The sequence below is a fragment of the Prionailurus viverrinus genome, chromosome D1 (genome assembly GCF_022837055.1).
Source record: "Prionailurus viverrinus isolate Anna chromosome D1, UM_Priviv_1.0, whole genome shotgun sequence".
Lineage (NCBI taxonomy): Eukaryota > Metazoa > Chordata > Mammalia > Carnivora > Felidae > Prionailurus > Prionailurus viverrinus.
This window is the reverse complement of record NC_062570.1, coordinates 69,159,528-69,165,527: the sequence shown is the minus strand read 5'-3', so window position 1 is coordinate 69,165,527 and position 6,000 is coordinate 69,159,528. Positions and strand designations below refer to the sequence as shown.

Sequence of the window (6,000 nt, the reverse complement as noted above, 5' to 3'; positions counted from 1 at the left end):
GTCGGGACCAGCCCCGTGGGTAAAGAGCTGACGACGCAGAGAGCAATTTCAGCCGCTGGAAAACTAGTAGTGGCTTCTGGGGGTTCATGAGAGGAAGGAGAAAGGGAGGGAGTGGAACCAGGAGGAAGCGTCATAGGAAAAATGTGAACCAGGGCACAGGGTGAGGGAGAACTGGCTTAAGTGCAAGTTGTTTTTCATCTCAGAAATCTGCATGGTCCGGAGTGAAAGCCAGGATGCTGGAGGAGAAGGGAGCTGGTCCTGGAGGAGGCAGGCGGCAGGAGGGGCAGCCTGGGAACTGGGGCGGGAGGAGGAGAGACGCAGTGGGATGTTGAAATGCTACGGGAAAACCACGAAGCCAACAGCTTTGAGTTGTTGGTAAAGGAAGAGGTGAAGGCATGGTGCAGGGAGAAAGCAGGCGGAGGGGCATGGGGAGAAGATAGGGAGCAGGTGTTCGGGGGAGAGGAAGGGAATCCACGAGAGATGGCGGAGGACCCACAGAAGCCAGGGAGCATCTGAACGCAACTGAGGAATCAGCTGGTACGTGTCCAATCTGTGATTTTCTGCAGCAGTTCCGTGCTGGGGAACAAGAATTAAAATGTCCACTAGTGGGACGTGATTTGGAGAGGCAAGGAGACTTTCAGTGCAAGGACAGAGTCAAAATGACTAGCAGTGGGGTCCAGACTGGATTTTGGAGTCCTAGCTCAGTATCTGCGGTCTGTGGAATAAAGACAGTGATTTCTCAGCAACAAGTAAGATTTGAGACAAATGACTGTAAATCTCCATTTGGCCTTATGGTAGGTTGTGTGTTTTCTTGTAGCAGCAAACCTGTATGGAACGTGAAATCACCGATCCTAGGGGCAAAAACCCCTAATGATTATATGGCAGCTGGGGCTGGGTTGTTTTCTGGGAGAATCTACGTAGGGCGCCTCAAACGTATCTGGTCCTATCTCATTGTGTCACTGAATTCTTTCAAGTGAGCTGTGTCTGTCACCTACCTCCACTGGATTGGAAGAATCCGTTTGGGAAGGGACTCTGTACTTTCTGATCTCATTTTGTGCATAGCGAGGGGCTGAACTCAGAACAGGAAGTCCACGAATATTCCCTGACTTGACTGCATCCTGATCATGCACAGTCCGGGGCCTGGCCCCGGGGAGCTGACAGGATTCTTGTTGTCCTGTGGTGTTTTGGTGTCCCACTCATCAATGTTTGGGCATACTTATGTAGGGGTTGGAATCCTCCTGAACAGGAAAGAAGCCGCGTATCTTATTAACAAAGAGCACCGAAGGTATGCAGGTCAGGAAGCCATTTCATCCGGATGAGTGAATTTCATGAATGAAAGCGATTTGGCAGGTCCCCTGATTAGGGTGGTTGCTGGTGGGCTTGGTCTTTCACAGTCAGTGACAGACCTGGTCATGGGTCTGGACATGCAATTCTGATGTGAGAGAGTGGGGCATTATGGGAATTAGGCCAGAGAACCAAAGACGCAGAAAGACTCAGAACACGGTCGAGGTGAGGGCACCATGGCCTTGGTAACCTGGCTTAGCGCATGCTCACTGGTTAGTATGTTATGGTCCATTATTGTTTTTCATTTTTGTTTATTTTTTTGAGAGAGAGCATGAGCAAGCACGAGTGGGGTAGGCGTAGAGAGAGAATCCCAACCGGGCTCCGTGCTGTCAGTACGGAGTCTGATGCGGGGCTCGAACTCACCACTGTGAGACCATGACCTGAGCTGAAATCAAGAGTCAGACGCTTAATGGGCTGAGCCACCCAGGCGCCCCTTACTTTCCATTCTTTTAAGCCAAGTGCTCCCAGTTCTGTGAGTTTGTATTCTCCAATATCGTGACGAATGAGGAGAGATGGGGTAACCTCTGAAGCTTGAGTGGAAAAAGGCTTCCAGGAGCAGCTTTTCAGAAACATCGTCATTTGCCAAAGGGCAGGCACGGTGTTTCTGTGAGCAGGCGGTGAGGCCATTGTCAGGGTTTCCAGGAAGACATGTACGAACCTGAGAGTCACGGAGTCCCAACCCTGTCTCCCATACCAAGCAAATGTGTAACAGATTAAATATTTATCTATTGTCCTGTCCACCTCAATAAGACATGGCACTCTTTAAAACGGCTGCCTTAATGACGTCTGTGGGTGTTGGAATGCGGCCCTGGGCTAACAAATCGCATCTGAAGATGTGGAAACATGAAAATCGATAACAAGAAATGAAAAGGCTGTTTCGCCGATAAAGCATCGTTTATCTTAATCTGTGGGGCTTCTCAGAATTTCCTAAGTGCCCTTTGAAATGCCAGCGTCAAAGCTGGGGACCACGTGTGTGCAGAAGGCCCAGGGGAGTCATCGAGGCAGAAGTGCCGATGGCTCAGGCCGCAGGAGCCTGCTGGGGAGAAGCGTCATTCTGGGGCAGTCCCCCACTGGACTGGTTTCCAACCAGATTGCTCCCCAGCGGGGGTTTCCAGGGATATTTCTGGGATTTCAAAACTCTCAGTGAAAATAATATACCATCGGAATGGGAGATATTTCACAAGACGCTAACTGTGAAGCAGAAGTGACCCGCTTTTGGTAGGCTTAATACAATGTGGTGATCATTGTAACAGTCACTTGTACTGACTAATATGAATTGGGAAAATAAAATTATTCCACCTTCAGGAAGCCTATACCTTACCTGACCCTAGGCTGGAGGATCGCATTCCTGCCTCCCCCCAACCCCCGACCACGCTGAATTCACACTGGGACCCAACGGCACAAGTCCTCTGTGGTGAGGAGGTTGGAAACACTGGGCCTCAGGGATTGGCTTTCTGGCTCTAGCCCTTTCCTTTGCTTCACGCACACACCCTCCTCTGGTCTTCAGGCTCCCTTACCTCTTCTCAGGGGACGAAAATACAGGAAGGTTGGAGGTGGCTTAGGACCTCCTGCCCTCCCAGCAGCCCCAGGGAGGCGGAGGATGAGGCTTTCCTAAGTACACCTCGGCTTCCAGATGGGGGGTAGGCAGAGGCTTGTCTCCTCTCCTGATCTCCTTTGCTGTCACCATGGTTTGTAGATGGAAGGCCAGCCTCAGACGCCATTATTGCTGACTGCTTTCTGCAGAGTTTTCTCGCACGGTGGCCAGAAGGCTTGTGAATACACACTGCCTCCCGCTTTTCTCATAAAATCTACAGGCCTCTGACACCTCTGAGCCGATACCCCTTCTCCCTACCTCACTCCTTGCACTCCAGCCAGCCTGGCTTTCTGCAGCTCCCTCCAGGGAGCCAAGTCTTCTCCTGGCTTGGGGTCCTCACCTATGCTGTTCCCTTGAAGGACAAGCTCCTCACGTGAGGAGATGTCACTTGAAAACATCACTTTGCCAGAGGCCTCTCTTGACCTCAAAACCCAAGTGAGGCCTCTTTCACAGGTTTTTGTATTTGTCCTCAGCGGTCACCATAGCTTGTAGGCACCACTGATTTGTGATTTTTGTGTGTATGTGTGTCCCCAAGTGAGCTCCACAAATGAGCCTCCTTTGTCATGGGACCCGGCACGCCTAAGACATCGTAGACACTCAGTGCATGCTTGTTGACTATCTGGCCAGCTGGTTAAATGAATGAATGAGCTCCACAGAGCGCTCATCCTGAAGATTTTCAGGGGGTAAGTCAGTCCCATGGTCAGATGCAATCTGGACGTGCCCTCATCTGTCTCCCTGCAGAGGGTCATAATATGCCTCCGTGTAGGAGACTCTGCAATGAGCTCCAGTGAGGAAACAAAAGTCAGGGCTCCTGGGTGGCTCAGGCGGTTAAGCATCCAACTCTTGGTTTCAGCTCAGGTCATGATCTCGCGGTTCGTGGGTTCGAGCCCTGCATGGGGCTCAGCACTGACAGTGTGGAGCCTGCTTGGGATTCTCTTTCTTCCTCTCTCTCTCTGCCCCTCCCCCACTCACTCTCTCTGTCTCTCAAAAATAAATAAAACTTAAAAAAATTACAAAAGGAAAAGAAAAGGGAAAAAATAAAACCAAAGCTGTAGGAAGTGAGTTTAATTTTCTTTAGCCTCACATTTCCCAAACATATTTGAATGTGACATTTTTTTCCATCTAACATCGATTAACATCCCACAAATGTACTTTAAGACGTGCTTCACTGGTGGCTTCCTACTTGGGAAGCCTGAAACTCAAGATCGTCGGGCTGGGTGTGGGGGCCGCTGATCTTATGCTGAGCACCCTCCTGGATGCCTGTGCATGTATTCACGTGGGCAGTCACCACCCTAATAAAGCAGGGAGCCTGAGCAAATTCTGGAGCTAGCCTGGGTTTATATTTTTCAGGAGAAAGAGGGAAAAACAGTCGACGTTTGGTATTTGCAGATAGAACATGGTGTTTGCAGATACGATCTTTGTAGTTATGACAATGAGCAACTTGTATACGCTGACTTGTCTTTTGCTGAGACCTGAATCCATAAGTGTTGGGAAGCTGGTGTGTGGACACAGGTCCCTCAGTGGCTGAGTGAGTCTACCTCCTATGTAGCATTTGCATCTCAATGCAGTTCTCCTGTTCTTAGTATTTTCTTGAATTTTCCAACAGACCTGAGTGAATTTTATGGAGGGGCGATTGCATGCGATATTAGCATGAGTGAAGGTTTCAGGACATATCCCTCTTGCATAGTTAGGATGTTTAATGTAGGTAGGCTTCCTGAGGTGCAGCTGCATTAGATGCATTGGGTCTCAAATTATTTTTGATCAGCCCCTGCTTAGGGCAAAACTGCTTGACCTACCAACTCCATCTAGTCTCATTTTCCAGCGGAAAAATAAATTGGTGATAATTGGGGGGGAAGTGGATCATGTATACATTGGCTTTAGCACTGGAGTATGGACAATTCATATTTGAACCACAATGTATACACGTCTGAGAATCTGGTCATTGGAAAATTACAGTTCCAGAATACTGTTGATGCAAATAAGCTTCAGTATACTAGGGAGGGTTACCCACAACAAAATAAACTGATAATGGTAAAACCAAGCTGACAGTAATTCATGATTAGAAAGTACTGAATGTAGCCATTGCAAATCGTAACCAACTCAAGGCAACACTGGCGATGTGCCAATAAAGGGTCTTCTCCCAGATTTTGGGAACGTCAGCTCTGTGCCTGCACATGGGAAATGGGAATTTGCTGACGGAACGGAGCAGCGCGTGCCTTTAAAAAATTTCAGTTCAGGACGCATGAGAACGTCTCTGGTAACATACCCCTTACCCATAACCCACTAGATCTCAGCTTTTGAAATCATCACCTCAGCAGCGTCTCCTCCTTCGAGGAAGGCTTTCCTTGCCTGGCTCAAGCAGACCAGAGATGTTTATTTGGATTTATAAAGTGTTTACAATCTCACTTAAAGAAGTTTTAACATCCAGTGTAAATCTCCAAGATGTAATGTTAAGTGAAAAAAGCAATGTGCGTGACAGTATGCATACTATGCTATTTATGTAAAGACATGATGTTATATATGTGTTGATGCATTCTGTGGCTGGAATAGCTCTGGAAATGAATATGCAAAAACAGATCAAAATAGTTGCCAATAGTATCTGCTGCTGGGGGAGGGGAGAGAGGCAGACTGAGTTGGTTTTTTTTTTTTTTTTTTTACTAGATACTCATTCATGCTCTTTGAGTTTTGCACCATTTGTAAGTAAACTATTCAAAATATCAGTTTAAATTTGGAAGAGAAAAGGCCAAAAAAAAAAAAAAAAGAGGCAGTAAGCCTACAGAGAGTTGATTCTTGGTTTCTTGTTTTTAAAGAGGTGAGGGTTAAGTTTGGTTTATTTATTGTTCTGATCCCTTTCTCCACCTTCAAACACATGGTCGCGTATTCAGCAAGAGATTCTAGAATCTAAAGGAAAGCCTCCAGAGGAGGTGAGATGTCGGACCCAGGCCCTTAGGTCTGGGCGAAGATGAGGCAAAGACCTCCATCTTGAGACGTAGTATTCTGACAAATTAGCCCCGTTATTGAAAACCTGCCCAGCGTTCTCATGCATTTCCATACCATGTATA

General features: G+C 47.7%; 1 long non-coding RNA gene across 1 annotated transcript in view; it reads left to right on the top strand.

The window, feature by feature from the left end:
- The first annotated feature begins 462 nt into the window (after positions 1–462).
- Positions 463–6,000, top strand: part of LOC125176670 (uncharacterized) — a 71,656-nt gene continuing 66,118 nt past the window's right edge. The window contains exon 1 of the long non-coding RNA XR_007156356.1: positions 463–537. This is a non-coding gene — a long non-coding RNA (uncharacterized LOC125176670). The remainder of the gene's footprint in view (positions 538–6,000) is intronic.